This window comes from Mesoplodon densirostris, chromosome 13 (assembly GCF_025265405.1).
Source record: "Mesoplodon densirostris isolate mMesDen1 chromosome 13, mMesDen1 primary haplotype, whole genome shotgun sequence".
NCBI classification, from domain to species: domain Eukaryota; kingdom Metazoa; phylum Chordata; class Mammalia; order Artiodactyla; family Ziphiidae; genus Mesoplodon; species Mesoplodon densirostris.
Genome location: NC_082673.1, coordinates 76,155,391 through 76,178,182, shown reverse-complemented (window position 1 = coordinate 76,178,182; position 22,792 = coordinate 76,155,391). Strand labels below are relative to the sequence as shown.

Genomic DNA, 22,792 nt, shown 5'->3' with positions numbered 1-22,792 from the left:
GTCAGGTTCCCCACTCTATCCTATCCCACCTATTTTTCTTTTCAATCTTATGATTTTTTATAATTAAAATGGCTATATCTGTATATTAGCTGAGAGCTTTTGGCATGCCTTAACAAAGTGAGCTTTAATTTTTAATCAATAAAATTATAAGTGCTCATCTCATGGGAACATTAGAAGGAAGAATTGAAAGTGTATATTTAGAATAATTCTCCAAACACAACCAGACCATGCTGAACCTACTCAAATGTTTTTCCCTCAATTTGTGAATGACTCAACACTTTTCTTTCTTTAGTTTCAAATGTGATCTCTTTAGAGAACAGGTGTCTTGGCTGGAAACAGGAAAGGAGAAAAATTCACCCAAGAGTAGAAAGAAATTCCAGCCAACTGACCTATTTCTTAGGTCCTGTGTGGGGAAAGTGAGTAGCAAGATGAAGAGGTATCAGAGGACCACTTCCTGGCAGCTCTGCTGGGGAAACAATAAAGACTCAGTGAGTGAAATGGTTGTACAGAATGACCAGGCAAATGGGAACTCTACCAAAACATTACTTCGTGCCAAACACAGTACAGAAGCAACAGAAAAAAAAACTACAAACCCCAAAAGTGCCATAAATTTCAGACAATGGTAATCCTCGAGCTACCCAGACCAGGGCTGAGGACCATAGTGCTGTCCCCACAGTGACCAAATATCAGTGACATAACTCTAGAGACATAAAACCCTGGGAAGAACTGAGGCCATTTTCTTCCAGCAGAATGGGACTTGGAAACAAATATTAAGCTCTAGAAAATGAAGTTCTATTTCTTAGACAGCTCTAGACTTAGCAATAATGCCCACTAAAACCAGTTTATTGTCTTTGTCTCCCATGAGAAGTTTTATGATAGCTGGGACAAAAGTTAGCCTGCCACAATTTTCATAAATTAATCTTCAATAAAAATTTTTAGATGAATGACTAAAGAAGCTATTTATTAAGCTCTTATCCCGTAGTAAGCATTTGTATGTTAATTCACACTATACTTTCCACATAGAAAAAAAGAAGTTTAGAATTATCTCTGTCTTGGACTTGAACATTTGTTTTATATATTTGTGTGGAGGAGAAAAAAAGGAAAGAAAAAGATTTAGTAAAAAGGTCGAAATTCAAACATGTTTTAATCAAAACGCTTTCTTCCTTGGAAGTGAATCTGAAATTTGGTGTACCAATATATAGTCAAGGCCAACTTATATTGAAAATAATATTGTAAGTTGTGTCTGAGCTCACTGACAACGAAAATATGGCTAGAATAAAAACAGCTGGACAGAATTAAGTTTGTTTTCTTCCACGGCAGTAAAGGAGGTCAGGCTCTGGAGTAAGATACTATGCCTGGTTATATTTAGTCAACCTGATGAAATGCCTCCAACCCTATTCCCAAATACTAGGGGTCTGAAGGGCTTTACTGCCCCTCATCCATTAATAAAACTGCTTACCTAATAAGAAGGACATATAGTGACTGACTATTTGAAAATATGGGGTCTTCCAGAAACAGAGTTAAAACAATAAGTACATATTTAAACAACAACATCAACAAAAGACTTTAAAACTGTTACTTCGACACTCCCATTTGGTAGATGAGGAAAGTGAGGCACAGAGAGTGATTCTAACATGAGAACTAAGGGTAGAATACAGTCGACCTTTAGTATCCGTGGGTTCCATGCCTGGATTTAACCACTCTGCATGGAAACCAGAGCCAGTTTACATATAAGAAACTTGAACATCTGCAGATTTGGGTATCCAGGGGAGCCCTGGAACTAATCCTCCATGGATACTGAAGGACGAATGTATGTATCTTCTAAATTGCAACCCAAAGACTTCTCCAGAGTACTGCTTCTTCACTTCATAACAAGGAAAAAAATATGTGGAAGATTATTTGTATCTTTTATCAGTATTTCAAACATCTCTGCACATCTATTGTTTGGTGGAAGATTTTGTGGTTAGGAGCAAGCCTGGGCTGAGAGCCACATTGCATGGCTGAATAGAAACCTGAAAATATCTTTAATTGTACCATTTTTAAGGTAAACAATTCAGTCAAGTGTGATTAAAAACCAGAACAAATGATTGCATCTTGATGTGGATCTGGCTACAAAAAGGAATGTTTCTCTGTGTGGGATTAGAAAGAAAACCTTTTTTCATTCTTTCACTCTCTCTCTCTTTTTAAAATAAAATATTCCTCCACAGACAAGATGAAGGAACTCATGGAGCCTGATTGCTATGATTTCAGAAGAAAGGAGAACCCTGAAGTTCCTGACCTTTCAGGAAGTGTACCGGATGTGAGGGATAGTTGGCGGAAAGAAGCTGATATTTAAGCCAATATGAAGTAATTCTTAATTTAGACTCTAGAGGTATTTAGAATAATTTTCAATTAGTTATGGTAATATTTCACAAAGAAGGTTCAGACAGGAAAGTGGGAAAGAGAAGGTCAGAACAATTTTTGAGAAGGATTAAACTGAAAGGAAAACTTGAATACTGAGTTTAAGTAGGCTTCGGTAGCTATAAATATTACCTACGCAATAGAGGAACATAGTTTTACAAACCAGAAACAACCCTCCGAAAGGGATATTGAAAGAAATTATAATGGACATAAAAATATAAAACATAAGGGGAAACCTTGATAAATTTAACCACATTAAATTTAAATCACAAACTCTTAATCATCAAAAGTTACCACAAAGAGAGTGATAAAGCCACATACAGGAAGAAGATACTTTTAATACATATAGTTGACAGAGAGCTCCTGTCCAGAATATGCAAAGAATTTATGGGAAAGAAAGAAATGAAAATAAAATGAGAAAAGACACAAGTGGGCATTCCTTAGAAGTAGAAACACAAATGACCATAAACATACAGAATTTTGCTTAATTGTATTATCAGAGAAATAAAAAATTTAAACCGCTAAGCCAGTATTTCACATGGACCAATTTGGTAAAACTATGCAAGTGGATTATAGAAAATGTTGATGAGGCTGTGGAGCAATGGAGGACTATTACCCATTGCTAGTGGGGCACACATTGCTACAACTATTCTGGGGAAAATGTGGAATTACCTAGTGAATTTGAACATGTACATGCCATGATACACAGCAGCTCCTCTCTTTGGTACATATCCTGGGTAAACTTGCAGGGAGATTTTTTTCATGGATCAGGAGCCAGGCATCCGAATATTCACAGCAACAGTGTCATTATTAGTAAATACTGGGAAAACCCTAACTGCCTAGCACTGCTAAATGAGTAAATAAACTGAAGCATTCGTGAAATGAAATAGTAATTGCAGGAAACAGGAATTTATACATTAGTACCAGAAATGAATCTCAAACATACGATGGCTAAAATAAGTGTGTAAGACTATCCTACTTACATAAAAGGTTAAAACCAACCAAAACTAAATAATTTATTAAACACAAATACATAGTAAGTGGTAAAACTACAGAGAAAAGCCAGGAAAAGATTGAGACAAAATTCAGGATTAGGGTTACCTCTTGTAGGGAGGAAAAGAGATGGGTAAAGATAGCTTAATGGCTACAAAACTGTTGGCTTGGTATTGGCTATACAAGTATTTGTTTTATTATTATTATTTAACCATTCAAATGAGTCCCATATGCTTTTAAATTGTTGATATATTTCAATATAAAAATGCCCCCAAAATCAGTAAGCTGGAGAAGAGAAAGGACAACACAAGTAGTAGATTGGGAAGATAAGACATTTATATATCCGACTAGATGATGCAAGCATCACTGTGCTAACTCAATTGTGCTATCTCTCAAGGATGCGCTATCTCTCGAGGAAGTTGCTATCTCTCAAGAAAGTTCTTTGTTGGCCCAGCCATCCCGTCATCCCACTCAGCCCCAGTCCACACATTCCAGGTTAACGACATTAGTGTTTCACGAGAAACCATGGCAAATAATCAGACTCTCCACTCTACTGTTTCTAACCAGCTCATTGTGATCAGTTTCACTGGTGAGAATTATATGTATTCGTTCAGTGTACCACACAGGCACAATTATGGCTAAAGCAGATTATATAGGAGATAACGGGATCAGAATTAATTTTGCCTACTCTGACCATCAGAATTTTGGTCATACCTGTTAGGAAGATGGGTTTGAATCTGGATCCAATGCTAATTTGCTATCTTATATTTGGTAATTTAATCTACTTATGTGAACTAGAATTCTCATTTGTAAATGGGGTTTCCTAATTCCAAACTCTTAGTGCTGTGGTGAGAATGCATAAAAAACCACAGAGCACGTTATCTGGCAAAACTTAAATCACAGCTTTAAAGGGAACAGTCAGATGAGTCCCAACAAGCCTGTATATACACAGTATGTTTCATGGGGAGATTTTTTTTACTTTAGATTAATTGAACTTCACACTATGAATTGAGATTTTTATAAAGTCCTCTATAGGGTTAATCTGTGTGTGTGTGTGTGTGTGTGTTCACAAAACAAAATATAAATGATATATAGTGTTAACAGTTTCAAATTGCTCAGCACTAAGAATTGTAACCCATTTATCTTCTTCTACTTTGCACATTCTGCTGCATTTCCTTATGCCTCAGTTGTTTTTGCATTTCCAGTGCTGTTTTTATGTGTTAGAGCACATATCAGGGATTTCAGAAAATACTTAATCCCCTAGTTTGCAATCATTTGAAGTTCAGTCCTCATTCTCTGTCTTTAACTACTCTGGGGTCTTTGTTTAAAATTCACTGAATTTAAGAAGGTTCTCTCTGTCTTCAGTACATTCGGCAGTATGTCTGCTGCCAATTACTTATCACGAGGGAATTGCATTTACTTGTGTCTGCTGCACTGATCTGCTCTCTCTCTTTCTGCATTACATCTTCATCTCTTAACAATGACCCCTCTGTTCTGCTTTTGAGCCAGGATGACTGGTTGAAGTTTATATCCATTCCTTTTGGCAGGAAAAAAATCTAAGAACTCTTCCTGTTACAGAGAATACCCTTTAAAAACTGGTAGACCCAGTCGTATACCCTTTAAAAACTGAGGATTTTACTTTCTAAATATTTTATAGTAATGATAGTAGAAGAAAAACAAGTACAATTCAGAATGACCCAAGGATTATTATTCTTTACAAGTAAAAAAATAAAATTCGATTAAACTCTGTAATCCATGCCTCCTGTGCCTGGCGCAGTGTTTGCTATGTGGTCTGTTGTAAGGCAGCTATTTAACAGTATCCATTAGTTTGACTGAATTAATACATTTGCATGAATTAATAAAGCTAACACATATGTGAAGGGCAAGGGAAATATTTTATTCTCAACCTTGGCATGACCCCGAAAGCCCTGATTATTGAGAAAAAATGTATGAGTCCCTAGGAATTCTGGTCAAGATAATCTTTTCAAGAAACGTTTGAGTTGAGGATAGGTTTGTATTTGCAGAAAACTTGCAGAGGTAGGACAGAGTTCACATATAGCCGACACCTTATTTTCCCTGTTGTTAACATCGCTCGTGAGTGTGATGCACTTGGCACAGCTAATGAACCTATATTCGTACATTATTACTAACTAAAGTTAACACCTAATTTGGATTTTCTTCTTTTTTAGTTAATATGTTCCAAGATCCTACCAAATGACTCCTCCTTCAAAGGGACACAGTGATACTTTTATTCCTATTTCATTGGCAAAAACCACCTTTGCAACCATACCTTACTCTGGGAAGACAGAGGACTGCCATTTTACAAAGCTTATGAAAGAAAAATATTTTGGTCAACAGTATTAAATAGTTACTATAATTAATAGTAATTCACATATATACAGCATTTTTACAGCTCAGAAAGTTGTTCCAGGATGTTTATCAATGTCCATTTTAAGGTTAGAGATAAAGTAGCAGAGACTTTGGAAACAGAAGAATCCCAGGTTAAATAGCTTGTCCAGAGTTACACAGCCAACAGATAGCCAACCAAAATTCAAACCCAAACCTTTTGACAATGATCGATAAAAAATATTCTTCCCAGTAAACCACAAATGCCTCCTGCTTTTGTTTGCAACTTCTTTTTTTTTTTATTGTGGTCTGCGGGCCTCTCACTGTTGTGGCCTCTCCCGTTGCGGAGCACAGGCTCTGGATGCACAGGCTCAGCGGCCATGGCTCACGGGCCCAACCACTCCACGGTATGTGGGATCTTCCCGGACCGGGGCACGAACCCGTGTCCCCTGCGTTGGCAGGTGGACTCTCAACCACTGTGCCACCAGGGAAGCCCTGTTTGCAGCTTCTGATTCTCATTCACTTTGCCAGAAGAAATCCAAGGCCCTACAGCAGGGATCAGTGAACTTTTGCATGCAGAGGCAGACAGTAAATTGTTGAGGTGGTGCTGGCTACGTGATCTCTTTCAAGACTATTCTGTTTTGGCATTGTATATCTAAAATAGCAATAGAGAAAACATTAGCAAATGAATGTGTCCCAATAAAACTTTATTTATAAAAGCAGAGGGTGAGCTGTATTTGGAACACAGACCATAATTTGCCAACTGTTGCCCTAGAAGCTGGAGGAATCTACACTACAATCTGTGATATATTGACATATACAGTCTGTGATAGATACAATTCAAAAGTGGTCGATTTGCTCATCTCGTTTTTCTTTAAAACTCTTTCTTCATGAATGCTTTTTAAATTAAGGGTTGCATCATAAACAATAGTTTCTGTTCTTTGTTAATCTCCTGTTAATGTCATTCTGTATCTCACTGTTAGTTATGATTTTCTCTGGCCTAACAGGATTGCTTAGTTGCTCCTTAAGAAAGAAAGTATATACAGATCAAAGTATTGGGCTGGCCAAAAAGTCCATTCGGGTTTTCATAACATCTTACTAAACACCCGAACGAACTTTTTGGCCAGCCCAATATGTTTTGCAGCCACGCTTAGGGATACAGGAAGTTGAAATAAGATAGATATAGGGCGAGGGTCAATTAAAACTACAAAGGATTAGCAATGCACATGGCTGAAGTTTCCAAAAAATCAATCATAACTCTTAAAGTCTTTCCATACTGATCTGTGCTCTTTTTACCCAAAGATGCACTCCGTGTTTTTGCTAATATACCCTACACTGAAATATCTCATAATGTGGCACTTTGGCAAAAAGCGTCCAACCTTTCCTTTTATTTTTTTATGTGATTTAAAAAAATATATAGATATAAATCCTGTGTGGCCTTTTATCATACACATCATATCAACAAATGATGGGAGAAGCCAAAAACCATGTTATAGGGGATTTTTGAAAGGCTTTCAGGCTGTATTTATATAAATTACTTTCCCCTCTATGTAATCACAATAAAGGAGATGGATTGAAACTTTAAAATATTTTTAACTATGGGAATACATTTATATACAGTTTGTGAATAACAGTATGCTTATATGTAAACAATACACATTTATATATTTTTATGTATATGAGTACCTACATATCTATACATAAAGTTAGGAGTTTAAAAGGAAACCAGTTGGTGGGGTGTAAAACCTAAGATTTCCAAGTGTTCCCCATATGTGTAGGGTGCACCTAACACGACAAAACATTTTATAATGATTAATGAACAGGAGAATATTCACTTTTTAAGGAGTTTCCTTGACTCACTAAGGGCTGTATTTAAGCTCCTCTTATATTCTGATACTTGTTCAAGTGACTGAATAGAGCCCCTTTAGGACTTGGTCTAAAAATCCAACTATACAATTTGGTGGATCAAAATTGACCTCAAGTTCTTTGCAGCTCCTCACAAGAAGTCTCTTTTCCCAGCCCTTGACTTTGGATTGGCCTTGTGATATGCTGTGACCAGTAGAATACAGTGGAAGTGATTTTGTACAACTTCTGAGAAGGGCATCAAGAGTCCTTGTATCTTCTGCACTTGCATTCTTGGAACAGTGAGACCATGTGGAGAGAGAGGCCAGACATCACTTAGCCCCAGTCACCAGACATATGAGTGAAGCCTTCTTGGACCATCCGGCTCCTGGTAATTAACCAGATGGCTGAAGTCACATATGTGACCCCAGGTGACCCCAGCAGAGGAACCACTCAGCAGACCCATCCCACTGAATGGAGAGACATGTGTTGTTGTTGTTTTAAGCCATATATGTTGAAAAGCAAAATATGATATTTTGAGAAAACCCCTAAACATGATCGGTTTCTGAATTAAGAATATATGAATAGGTGAGTTTGTGTTCAATGTTTGTATGTATTTGCCTACAAATACATGGGTATTGTGTGTGACTAAAAATAATGGAGGAACACAATTAATATTTATTGAACACCTGATGTGTGCAAGGCATTGTAAGATATGTTTATTTAAACCACTACATCGTATGTGTCTATTCTGATTATGGTATCAGTGTTAACCAAAGAATGAGTAAATTTCCCTCTTCCACTTTGGCACATGAACTGTTTAATTTTCTGTGTCAACCAGAGAAGATAACAACATGGAAATAATCAAAAGAATATATTTACCTTCATAAAAAATTTTAAAACTATTGTCAAACATAATAGGCAAAATTAAATGATAGATAAATTAAGGGGGAATATCTGCAACTTGTATCTCAAAAATCCAACGTTCATGGCTTTTAAAATTTTTTCTAAAACTATAGGTGAAATTCAAACACCCAATAACGTGGAAAAATGCTACTACTAAAATTACAACATACTGATACTGATGCACAAAGGATGTGCATTCAAGAAAAAAAATCTTGAAGCCAAGATTGACATTATATATTTACTGACAAGGACTATTTTGTTAATTCATCCATTCATTCAAATGACATTGTACAATGCTAATATCAGAACTTTGAAGTGAGCAAAACATAATTCTTCCTTGAATTTGTCTAGAGATAAGTTGGAGGAGACAGAAAAACAAAATGATCAACATAACATAGTGGGTTGGTACTAAACTGTTCAGCTATGCAAAGAGTATTAAAAATTTGAGAAACTGCAAGGAAATAACAGAGAAGGCCTCTTACAGGAGACGAAGCCAGCATTTTCTTAAAGAACAAGTTAAAATTTTCCAGATGAAGGAAGTGCCAGGGAAGGTAAGGAAGTTATTTGAGGGAAAGTAGTGATCATATGCAAAGGCTAAGAAGAGAAATAGCATACTACAGGCAGGGTAATATAAGAAGTGTGATAAGAAGCAGAGCTGAAGAGACTAGAAGTAAAACTGAAGAGATGTACTGTATACATTCACTATGGTTCCATTCTAAAGATTCTGGATTTAATCTGAAGGCAGGTGGGAACTAGAGAGGGAAGAGCAACCAGCAGGTCTGTGATATGTTAAAACTGGATTTTAAATAAACCTTGTTCTCTGGAGGATGATTTTTAGGAGTAAAATTAGGAGCTAAGAGACCAATTCAGAAACTGTGGCAGTAGTCCAGAGAGGAAAGGTATAGATTTAAAAATGATGCTTGAGTTTAGAGCTCAGTGTATCCATACGCAACCATGAATCTTTTATTCCTTATAGTGGCTGACGGATCTAGATGATATCCATGATCTCTGCCTCCTGGTGGTTACAGCTTTGTTCAATCTCCTCCTATTGCATTTTGGGAGGGACCTGTGATTTGCTTCTAATCAATAAAATATGGCAAAAGGGATGAATCTGACATCACTCCCATGATTATGTTAAAATATATGACTCTACTAGTCAACTGGCTGTAGAGATTCTCCTTGTCAACTTGATAAATTAAAAGGCCAGTTGGAAAAACCCACATATCAAGGAACTATGAGCAGCCTTTAGGAACTGAGGACAACCTCCCACTGACAGCCAGCAAGAAGCTAGGGCCATCAATCCTACAAAAGGAAATACATTCTACCAAAAACCTGTGTGAACTTCTTCACAAAGTGGAAGAAGTGGATTCTTCCCCAGTCTTTCCTCCAGATGAGAATGGAGCCCAGCTGACACCTTGATTACAGCCTTGCAGAAAATCCAGATAAGCTGTGCCCAGACTCCTGATCCACAGAAACTTTGGAATAGTAAAATTGTGTTGTTTTAATCCCTTAAATTTGTGGTAATTTTTTTTGCAACAATAGATTACTAATGCAAGTATTTATTATAAAATTAAATGCATTTCTCTGTGTGGACAGGTCAGGTTCTTCAGAAAACAAAGTATTTCTGTAATCAATTTTTTAAATTTATATTTGCCCACTTAACTTCTAATGGTCTGCATAACTTGCCTATCTTTTGGCCCTCTGTCATTGTTTGGCAACTCAGATCCAATTTATGGAGATTGCTCTCAGCAATATATTTATGTACTTTTGTTTTCAGTGCCAAAATCCCGAGTTCTTGAGTGATATTTCTGGGACTATGGCTTAGTTGTCAACCAAAATGCCTTTTCTCTATTGCATTGATCTCATGCCAAGAAGGTAAAGTTTCCAAATTCCCCTGAATGCTTTGATAGATGTTAATTACAGTGAGGTCTATTAACATAAATCTAAATACCATTTCCAAAAGCAGTGTTGCCAAGCATTATCAGAAATCTCTGAGATATGTAGAGAACAAACGTATCGACACCAAGGGGGGAAAGTGGGGGGTGGGTGGGATGAATTGGGAAATTGATATTGACATATACACACTAATATGTATAAAATAGATAACTAATAAGAAAATGCCATATAAAAATAATAATAAAATTAAATTAAAAAAAAAAGAGATCTCTGAGAATCCAGGGGAAGTGGCTTCCAAAGGCAAAGTCCATTGAATGGACGTCTTTGTCAGTCAACACCTTCTCAGGCAGCCTCCTTTTATATCAGCTTTGTTCAATCTCCTCTGAGTGGCATCTCTTCAGCCTTCTGATATTTTGTCCTAGTTGTGAAGCTCTTCTAAGCTTCTGAGAAGATTATGAAAACTCAAATGCAAGACCACTATTATTTAATACTTGCCTGTATCAAAAAACTAGAAAGACAGAAATCTGTAGAAGGGAAGAAAAGGGGACACATATAGAACTCATTTCTCAGAAGGTTACCATCTCACTATCCTTGGACTATTACAATGACCTTCTCTTAGAAATGACCATACCCTAAATATCTCTGTAGCCCTGGTCCAAGGCACAAAAACTGATAATAGTAGGCAATCTAGTGTTTCTTTAATTGTGGTCAGAGAATGGAAAATTTTACAGAATGAAGGTTATAGTCTTCTCCAACTATATGAGAATTCTGTATTTCTCAGGCACAGCCATAGGTGTTGATTCTGGTTTCATGAAAGACATAAACCTTGAACTGGGTTTCATGTGATGAGTAGGATTTAGAGAGGGGGGTGGTTTGGGAAGATTATATTAAGTGGAATAAGTATTCATAAGACAACAGATTGTATACATAATGAAGGAGGGCTGGTATAGTCAAGGAGTTTAGGATGAGGGCAGTGTCGATGGCCAAAGACAGGGAGGGACTCTGCCTTATTTGAATGTAATATCGTAATTCCAAAGAAGTGGAGATTTTAAAGTGAGGTTATAATTGATTAGAGGGAATTTTAAACACCTCAATGAGAATTATGAGTTTGATATGGAGTATCTCTCCTTAAATTTTACTTTTCCTAGGAAGCTTTTCCTGTTTGATTTAAGAGCTACTCCTTCATTCTCCCATAGTTGCATTTTTCACAAGATAATGTAAATGTCAATTTACTTGCCTTTCTCCCCCAGTGAATTATAAGCAACTCAAGGGCAGAGATAATGTTTTCTTTAGTCAAAAAAATAATAAAAAGGGAGGAAAGCAGACAGGTAAGAAGATAAAAAGAAAAGAAATATAGAAGATACTACACTTTAGAGTCAAAAAAACCTTTAATGACATGCCACATGCTAGCTTAGTTCTTAAGAAAGCCAATCAAACAGTAATCCTTAGTTTTTTCACCTAAAAAATAGAGCTAATAATAGCTACCCAATCACCTTCAACAGATCACTGTGAGGGTCAAAAGACAATGAATATAAAAGCACTTTAGAAAGTATAAAACTATCCAAAGTAACTTGCTCTTTCCAGGCTTCTCAGTAAAGTAATGCCATTATAAATTCAGTTTTGAGAAAACTAATATGCTATGGGAAAGAATGACAACTCTAGTTTCGTGGATAGTCATGAAGATGCTGTTTATAATATAAAATGTTGGAAATAATTTTAATGATCAACGGTAGGGAGCTGCTTAAATAAACATCCAGTTAGTCATAAGTTAGAGTATTGTATAGCCAAAATAATAGTGTAGAAGAATTTTAAATTGTATGGGAAATTGGTAATACCATACAAAAAATATTTTGAAATACTACTTACAAGTGACCATGTATATATATGTATGTACATGTTTGAGCTCACATAGATGTGTGTATATGCAAAGACATGCAAACAAATGTAACAAAATAGAAATATTAACATTATAGATTAATTTTACTATTTTTGCATATATATTTTTAATAAACAGTTTGTAAGTTGTAAGTAACAGAACACATTCCCCCCATGCAGCATCAACCATCCCCTCATGTACCATCATCTGACATTAATTTCATACCCATATCTTAGCTTTTGAAGAGACTGGGAAAGGAAGAAGCTATCCTTTTTAGCTTCTATATGGAATGAAGGCTATTTCAGAAAAGAAGAGGTTGGGGATGACTGCTCTATGAGCAATCAATGTTCTCTACCACAAAAATGTCATAATTACATTACAAACATATTTTTAAAAGAAAACGGAATCTAGTAGCAGATATGAGAGAGATTACAACAGACCCTCCATTTCCACCTTGGGCCAGTCGCCTATATTCTCAAATTGACTCTCTAGAGCAGCGAGTTGAAGGAGTACTGGGAGAGAAGCCATAAGACCTGAGTTTCAGCCAACTCTCAACCCTCAATTAATTGTATGACTTGAGGCATATTCGTTAAAGTTGTTTATTTTCTCATCTATATAGAGTAAAAGTCCCTTCTGACTCTGAAATTGTTTGTTTCTATGAATATGGGAATATATTCTTCTGGCCAGAGAGAGTCATATATTCTTAAAATGTTAAAAGATTAACATTCCCCTCCTCATTTATTCAGAAAACAAGGAGTGTCTAACTCTTTTCAAAGAACAAAGGAACTTGTTCTGAGACAAGCAGAAAAAAGAAAAGCTGTAATATGTTGCTTCATGTGTTATGGTTTGTTAACTAGTTTATACTTCACAACAACCTTGTGAGTTTAAAAAAATAACATTTGCCAGTTTATACATGAGGAAAGGAGACCCAGGGAATTGAAATAATTAGGAAATAGTTGAGAAGCATTTATACCCAGGTACATCTGATTCCAAAGTCAATGCTTTTCCCACTAATCATGATACTATGTTTCTGAACTTGTTTTAAATAACTTTAAACTTATAAGGGCAGATGTCTATCTTGCATGGGTACTGGAATGTACTGAATAAATATTTGTTTAGGAAAATGATGAAAGAAAGAGAGAGAGAAGAGAGGAGAGAGAAAGGGAAGGAGGAAGGAAGGAGCAAAGCAGAAAAGCTTTCAGGACAATAATGATTCAAATGCTTCTTTAGCAGAAATGGATGGGTAAATTGAGGTTGAATTAGTTTCATTGTTCAGCATTTTCCACATACGTTTGATGTCAGTTTCCTCCCCTTTTCTAATGGGGTCTATGGTGGGAGGCCAAGGGGAAGGTTGGTGATTGTATTTAATTATGTTCAAAGAAAGTTACAGAATACTCAGCAGATGTTAGGTTTACAGCTGGAATCCCATAACAAATTCTGCTCTACTATCTCGCCTTCTACATTATTGCACCAAAGCAGGGCTCAGAAAATGCCCAGCAGACCCATTGGCTGGGGCTGAGTGAGAAAAGATAACAAATCTTAAGGAAACATGTTGCCTATTATTCCTCATTATGAGAGCTGCCAGGGTGTACACTGAGCAGGCCTCCGGCTGATACCAGGACACAAAGGATTTTAATGCATCCCACACAAGGATGTCATTTGCAATCTGGAGCAAGAAAAGAGATTGAAGCCTTGGAAGGTGGGCCTTGTTTCTTGATACTGTATATCCCAAGGAGGACAAATAACAAACACAGTTTGCTTTCCCAGGCCCCATAGGCATTCAAAGGAAGCCTGCTGACTGCAATTAGGATACCCCAGATATTAAAAACTAACCTTCTCAGCAGGCAGTGGGATTCTATCATGGATGATATGGTTTGGGCATGTTTCAGATTTACCATGGAGGCAGACTCATTGAAGGAGATGACAAGGAAGAAAACCCTAATGACATAAAATTCACAGCCTCTTTAAGGGGGTCTTCACTGTGGCTTCCCAGATAGAATAGGCTAGTTTCACACTTTGTAATGAAATAAATATGATCCTCTTTGTAGTCCCATAAAACTACAGGCCCACCTAAGAGATCACCTATGCACGGCTCTCCTATGAGCTAACATGTCCTCTATCTCTCCACCTAAAGGCTTATCTAATGAGAATGCTCTTAGTTTAGGTCAAGCCAGAAGTTCTGGGAAGTTAATGCCCTAGGAATTACCCACAGTGGATGAAGAGTAGAGAATGTAGATGAATGTTCCAGATTCCTCATGCTTGGTAGGGCAACATTATGGTCTATTCTGCATCTCCCAGTGAATCCCAAGCCAGATTGAGCCCCTATGCCACAGTGGTAACCAACTCATTTTGTCATCCACTAATGGCTTTCTTCCTTTCCCTTTCTCCCCTCTCCATTCCCTCACCTTGATTCCTGAGATTGCATCCCAAATAAATTACTTGTAACAAAATCCTTGTCTCGGGCTCTGCTTTTGAGGGAAATCAAATTTAGGGACTTGGCCAGAAGATTTCAGGATCTCCTTCAATGCTTCCATGTATGAACTGTTGGAATGAGTAGAAAAATCTCAGGATGATATTTGTGATTCTTCTTGGCCTAAACTAACTTACAGACTGATGTATAATCCTTCTTTCTCTATAACACACCAGTTCCAGAATATTCTTTATAATTGCATTATTTTAAGCCTTAATATGTGGACTTCCTTCAATCTGAATTCCTTACTCAACAGATTTATATTTTTTCTTCTTTTCCTTTCTTAAGTGACTTTTTACTCAATTCAGTTTTTTATACTTCCAAAAATAGAGTGGCATTCTCCCCCTTGAAGTTTTCAGAACTTTTGTGGACCCCTCTATTAAAAGCATTACAACCTTCACCACTAAACTATGAACAACCGCAGAAGAGATGCTGTCCTTTTCTTATCTTTGTATTCTCAGTTTCTATCACTGTGCCTAATACTTAATAAATGACCAATCAAAATGTGTTGTCTGAAAAACTAAATTAAAAAAGAAATGAAATGTCAGTACTTCATTTTCAAGAACAGATGTTTGGCGATTCTGCTACTTTCCTCTCCCATTCTAAGTAAGGGGAAAAAATAAAATTTTCCATCCTAGGTTATCTAGGCAGTTAATAATTTTTTTCTCAAGGATAGCTGAAATATAAAATATTACAATTTACCAGACTGAATGCTTTGTTGAAGATTTGGTCTGAGTCTTCCTTTTATAGCATGTATTTCAAAGCGTAACATGCTGTGTACTGGTGACCCTAATAGGGAGAGGTGATGCTAAGGTAATAAGCTTGGTAAGTGGAATATGAGGAAACAATGGGAGATTTGGAACTACGGTACCTGAAATCAGCTCCTGGTTTTGCTAGAGATTTTAATCAACTCACTTAAGATTTCTGCTTCTGTATATATAAAATGGAGATAATATTTAATTTGTAGTGAATTTTGAGACTTTTAATGAAATATTATATGCAAATGCACTTGGTAAAATGTTCTGTGACTACACACACATATTTGTATATATATATGTATAAATGTGTCTATATATTACATATATTAACTTATTTATAATTTTTGTAATTTTAATGATAAATTCTATATGTAAAATAGACCTTCAGGAGCCAAAATGAACACCACAAAATGCAACCTACAGATACAGGGCTTGATATGGGGCCAGAAATTTGGGTAGAATTTTTGCCTTTGTTCTAAATCGCAAATAAGTGTGTACCTATCCCAATTTTAAAGACCTCAGGAGAAGCAAGCACCTCCATTGCTCAAATATCCTCTTAATTTGAATTTGGAAATTTAGACACTATACACCTAAATATATAAAATAATATAAGCATATGTGTTTTTTCAAAATATGCAGGGAAAAATTGCTGTGATCAGGATAGCACAAACACAGTTTTTTTGTTCTAAGAAAAGTTGATTCCAGGACTGATACTTGATATCTTCCTCACTCTCACAGAATAGTTCAAGTGGTTTCCCAAGGTGTTGCAAAATTTAATGCTTCTGGTTGTGATTATTTCCAGGAAGAGGAATTGTTCCTGCAAGAACTGTGCCAGCAGTGCTATATGGCATGTGGGATTATGCAATCCCACACACTGACCAGGATGGGATATTTGTCTGCATATTCAGCAGTTAGGATTTATGGGACCCTATGTGTCATATGTCTACCCAAAGTTGAGTGATGCAATGGAATAGGGCAAACACAAGTGCTCTGGGAGAGATGGGCACAGGAAAGAGAGCAGCCACATGTACCACGAGTAAGTCCAGTCCATCAACATAACCACAGATGCAAAAAGTTAATTACAAAAATGGTATTCAGGAAGCATTTATTATGAGATAGGGATTGGAGGAAGTATATAGCGGGGTTTACTGAGGGGATGGGAATGCAGAGCAAATAATTGTGAGGAATCTGGGTAGCTTGGTAGGTATCAAAGAAAATCTGCAATTGAGTAAAAATGCCTTAGGCATATGGGCAAGGAACGAGGGCCAGAGCTTTAGTTCCTGGAAGCTGGCTTGAAAAGAATAAATTCAGATCCCAGTTTTAGAGGTATAGGTCCCCAAATATAAAAACAAGTACAAGATACAAAAGAGGAATCTTGTTACCAAATATGAGGAACAAATATGGACCATGTCTCAGAAGTATAGTAGAACTGAGTACCCAATCAGAACTGGAGGCTGAGTCCCAAGTTATATCTCTTCTATCTTGAGTTAGGAAAATCCCTAAAGACAGGTCAGGCCTACAAGTGAGGCTGAAATTGTTCTGGATTTGGAAAACAGTAGAAAGTGAGGACTGGCAACCAGGCAGAGATTTATACTGTGAGTAATGCAGGATGAAAATAACAGTTGTCCATCAATGGTTAGAGAATCATCATGGCATAAGGCATTACCTGTGTCTTACTAATCAATCCTTTAGAATCACATTCTTTGAGAAATCAGATCTCCAGTGAATACATTCTCCTTTTAGAAGAGGCAGTTTCTTTTTCTCTGGAGTTTTGGGATTAGATCTCTATCAGGGGTCTTGAAGGCTAAAGTAATGACTTATTCAAGTTTCATGGTGAAAATTATCCTTTCCCAAATCCAATTACATTCCAGCTGGCAAGTAGCACTGGCTGTCTCAAAACCCAAACATTTGAAAGAAGGCTTGATTTGGCCATCTCCTTGCCTCTTAGGTCTGAAACCTTTCTTAGATAGCAGGTTAGAAAACACATTTTAGGCTGGACAAGATAAATATCTATTTTTTAACCATCAAATCTCTGAAGTCATGTAAAGAAGACCAAATAAGATACGGAAGGCACAAAAGTCATGGTAATTCTAATTTATGTAATAATTATGTATCACCTGCAATGCTAAGACCAATGAAACCAAGGATATGTTGTTTGTAAACTGTATGTTTTGACTCTAAATATCAAACTGACAATTCATTTATTTTTAAGTTGGTTGATCACTTAATTGGATGGTTCAGTTGTCCAAAGGCTGGTTTGAATGGAGCTGTTGCTTCAACATTACATAGACACAGAGACTGGAAAGAAAAAAACTGAAATTAACATGCTCACACTTAATCTTGACCTTCATTCTTTAAGGATTTCTCTCTTAGGTTTTGTAGGAAACACTGCTACAAGAAACCCTCAGCTTGAGACTCTACTGAACTAAACAGTTCACAGAGTCACTAACTCTGTGAACACAAACAACTTCTGGCCCCTGATTTCATCATCTGTAAAATATAGATCGTAGTAACTACTACCAGGTTTGCCATGAGGATTACTGTAGGTGATGTATGCAAAGACATGCCAAACAGTAGGTGCCCATTACATGGCAGTTATTTTTCCTATTCTTGTTATTATTAAGCTAAGAAGCAGAGATCAGAGAGACACCATACACCAAGAACATTGAGAGTGGTTACCTGAAATGACATGGGTTTACAATGCCCAATCTGTAATAATTAGTGAAAGGAGTTAGGAGACAGTTGACATCAGTAGGAGTAAAATGTGTTCCTTTGGATACATCTGGAATTCAGCTGTGGAAAAAGTCCATTTCCTTCCTCCCTTTTAAGGACACCCACATAAATATCAGACAAGGATTAGCCCAATATCCTCTTTCCCAGGTCTAATATGGCAGCAAATCTTTGCTAGAGGTTTCCTGCTGAAGTTTCCAAACGTGTTTACCTGTATCCTGTTGGGAAAATATATCTGATAATATCCACCACTGTCTGAAATTCTCTCTTTTTTTTTTTTATTCCAGCCACTGTGAGAGTCAGAGTTTGAGAGACTAGAAGATTAAAGGCAGTTTATTTCTTCTCAGATTCTTTGCCTGCAATTAAATTTAATAATCTAGTATGATAATTTTATGAGAAATCAAACTTACTCATAATGTAAATTTATATTCCTAAACCCCTATGGAAGAATTTTATCTAACACAAATATTAACCACTAATATAAAAATCTATTACATCATTTTATTTCTCTTTCCACCTCAATTTTTAAATGGATAAAATATTCTTTGTTACACTTTTCTGAAACTCTAAATTTATTGACTCATTCAACAAATGTTTATTGGGTGACTAATATGCCTTAGGCACTGTGGGATCTTTTTTTTTCAGGGAAACAACAACAGACAAGACAAATATCTTATCCTGTCCTCATGAAACTTAAAATCTAGCAAAAGAAAAATAAATGAAACAAGAAATCAACTTAATATGGCAGAAAGAATGCTTTTTATTAAAGCTAAGAAGTCAGGAAAAGGAGGTGTTTTTCTGGTGGAGAGACTGCATTTATGTACAGAAATATATATTTTTACATGACCTTACTATCCCAGGCAATCTACAGATTCAATGAAATCCTTATCAAAATACCAAAGGCATTTTTTCACAGAACTAGAACAAATAACTTGGAAATTTGTATGGAAACACAGAAGACCCCAAATGGCCAAAACAATCTTGAGAAAGAAGAACAAAGCTGGGGATATCACACTCCCCGATTTCCCACTCTACTACAAAGTGACAGTAATCAAAAGAGTATGGTACTGGCACAAAAACAGACACATAGATCAGTGCAACAGAATAGAGAACCCAGAAATGAACCTACACTTACATGATCAATTAATCTATGGCAAGAAGGCAAGAACATACAATGGGGAAAAGAGCCTCTCAAATAAAAGGTGTTGGGAAAACTGGACAGCTACATGTAAAAGAATAAAACTGTACCACTTTCTCACAACATGTACAAAAAGAACCTCAAATGGATGAAGGATTTAAATGTGGAACCTGAAACCATAAAAATCCTGGAAGAAAACATAGGCACTATGCTCTTTGACATCAGTCTTAGCAATTTTATTTTTTGATTTGTCTCCTCAGGCAAAAGAAACAAAAGCAAAAATAAACAAATGAGACTACATCAAACTAAAAAGGTTTTTCACAGCAAAGGAAATTATCAACAACACAAAAAGCTGCCTACCAAATGGGAGAAGATATTTGCAATTAATAAACCCAATAAGGGTTTAATATCCAAAATATACAAAGAACTCATGTAATCAACATCAAAAATCCAAACAACCTGATTAAAAAATGGGCAGAGAACTTGAGAAGACGTTTTTCTAAAGAAGACTTACAGATGGCCAACAGACACATGAAATGATGTTCAGCATCACGTATCAGGAAAATGCAAATCAGAACCAAAATGGGATATTACCTCACACCTGTCAGAATGGCTATTATCAAAAAGACAATAAATAACAAGTGTTGTTGAGGATGTGGAAAAAAGGAACCTTCAGGCACTGTTGGTTGGTATGTAAATTGATGCAGCCCCTATGGAAAACAATATGGAGTTTCCTCAAAAAACTGTAAGTAAAATTACCGTTGGATCCAACAATTCCACTTCTGGATACTTTTCCAAAGAAAACAAAAATACTGATTAGAAAAGATATATGCACACCTGTGTTCATTGCAGCATTTTTTTAAACAATATCCAAGATATAAAAGCAACTTAAGTGCCCATCTATAAGTGAATGGATAAAGGAGATGTGATATATATATATATATATATATATATATACACATACATATACATCTATACACACACATATAATACATATACATATATAAATATTATTCAGCCATAAAAAAATAAATCTTGTCTTTTGCAACAGTTTGGATAGACCAAAAGTATATAGTGCTAAATGAAATAAGTCAGACAGAGAAAGACAAATACTGTAGGATTTCACTTATACGTGGAATCTAAAAACAAAAAATAAATAAATAACAAAACAGGAGCAGACACAGATACACAGAACAAACAGATGGTTGCCAGAAGAAAGGTGGGTGAGGGGAATGAGTGAAATAGGTGAGGGAGATTAAGAGATACAAACTTCTAGTTACAAAAAGTATGAGTCATAGAGATGAACTATACAGCATAGGGAAGACAGTCAGTAATACTGTAAAAACTTTGTAGAGTGACAGATGGTAACTATACTTATCGTGGTGATCCTTTTATAATGTATAGAAATATTAAATCACTATGTTGTGCACCTGGAATTAACATAGCTGTTGTAGGTCAATTCTACTTCAATTAAAAAAAGAGAAAGAAATATCAGGTTACAGGATTTTGTATGACTTTCCCTTTCTATGTTTTGGATTCTGTATTTGTAAAGAGGGATAATAATACTACACCTCAAAACATTTGGGGAAAATAATTGAGATAATACATATTTTAGGTGCTCATTTTAGTCCATTATCATGATGTTAATGTTAACATATGATGATGTAATGCATAATCATATGAATTTTTATTATCCTCTGAATAATTTGCAGCATTTGTATAAAGTGATATGTATTGACTTAGAAACATTGTTATCCTGTTAACCAGGCTCCTCTAGTTATGGGATATGGACAGAAAGAACTTAGCACACTTTTCATCTCAATTGTTTTTATTAACTTTTTAACTTTTTAACTGAATTAATTATTCAAATGTTAATTGAACCTATTTTTTAAGACATTGTCTTAAGTGTTGAAGAAACTGCAATGTTAAATTACCAATGGCCATTCCCCTTAAGCCACTTGTAAACTGAAAGGTATAAAGGTATAAAGGTATAAAAATTTCCAAATTATAAAGCAATACACAGTCAAATGCCACAAGAAAGCTAAAAGAAAACAAAGTTAAATCTCAGAATAGGGTTAAGAAGGAGTGATAAAATTCTGGTAATTCATAGTACCTGACCTAAATATTTCTCTTATACATATAGCTGATTCACTTTGTTGTACAGCAGAAACTAACACAACATTGTAAAGCAACTTTACCCTAGTTAAAAAAAAAAATAACTTCTGAAAAACTTTCTTTTATTGTGAGTACCTGGGCCCTCTATTAATGGGCCCTCCAGATGCAGAAATGATTGAAACAAGATCGCCCTTTGATAACTAAGCAGTAAATCAACTCATTTGACTGTAGCAAAAGTATGACATTAGTTCAAAGTAACATAAGAGCTAAAAATAGAATAAGTAGATCAAAAGAGGAATCAAAGGAAAAGGAGGCAAAAAACATGACGTGGAAACAGTGTAGAAGTGAAGGGAAATCGTTAGCCTTTGTTTTCACTTTGAGTTTTTTTTATCCTCATGATTAAGCCACTCCAAATCTGGAAGTGGAGATAGATTACCATAGTCACAATGATTTTAGCTGAAGATGGACCATAGCTTATCTGCTCCTATTGCCAAGAGAATCACATTGAGAGATATACCACGTGACGCCTGAATCATCAAACTCCTTACATCTGATTCCATGTTCACGAAGCAACTTCTGATTAAGATTTGGCTTCCGGTGTACATCTGCCTACAGGGACTCATGGGGCTGATTATATAGACTTTGAGTATATCCAGTTCTCATAAAACTGTGCAGTAGCTTCTGATTACAATTTGGCATCCTGTTTATCTTGACTCTACAAAGAAAATAAATTGATTACATGAACTCAAGTGTCTCAAGTGTCTCTGTGTGACAGTGACTTCACATTGTAAACTCAAAAATTGACATTGTTTTTATACACCAATCTCATGATCTTGGACCATTTTAATCTATCTCAACAGATGTGTCTGTTCTTTGTGTGATGATGACAAAAGTAGATATATGAGCCTGCAATACTGAGATTCTGAGACATGGTACATTCAGTAGAGTATATACCTTTTCCTTATAGAAATGATAAGCCAGGATTTTGCTGTTGTGACAAGAACATGATGTTGCTTATGAGGATTTTCTTTTAGCTGAAACTTCAGTTCTATCTGGTTTAAGAACTTTTTAGCCTTCCCCAAAATACTTGGTAGAAGCCATGTTTTTTTGTTGTTGTTGTTAGAGCACAAAGTAATGTCCTGTAATTACAGTGGATTAAATAAGATAAAAAAATTCTTTCCCTTAGATGTAACAGCCCCAAATTAGGTGGTTGGTCCAATGTGAGTAAATGTTTCCACTTCACAAGGTTATCCAAGGATCCAGACTTGTGCCCTGGCTCTGCTCTACAGAGGCTGGTTCCACTGTTGCCATTCTACATTTCC

The 22,792-nt window shown here is 36.0% G+C and overlaps 1 pseudogene; it reads left to right on the top strand.

Moving 5' to 3' along the window:
- The first annotated feature begins 2,212 nt into the window (after nucleotides 1–2,212).
- Nucleotides 2,213–22,792, top strand: part of LOC132500633 (metalloendopeptidase OMA1, mitochondrial-like) — a 43,023-nt pseudogene continuing 22,443 nt past the window's right edge.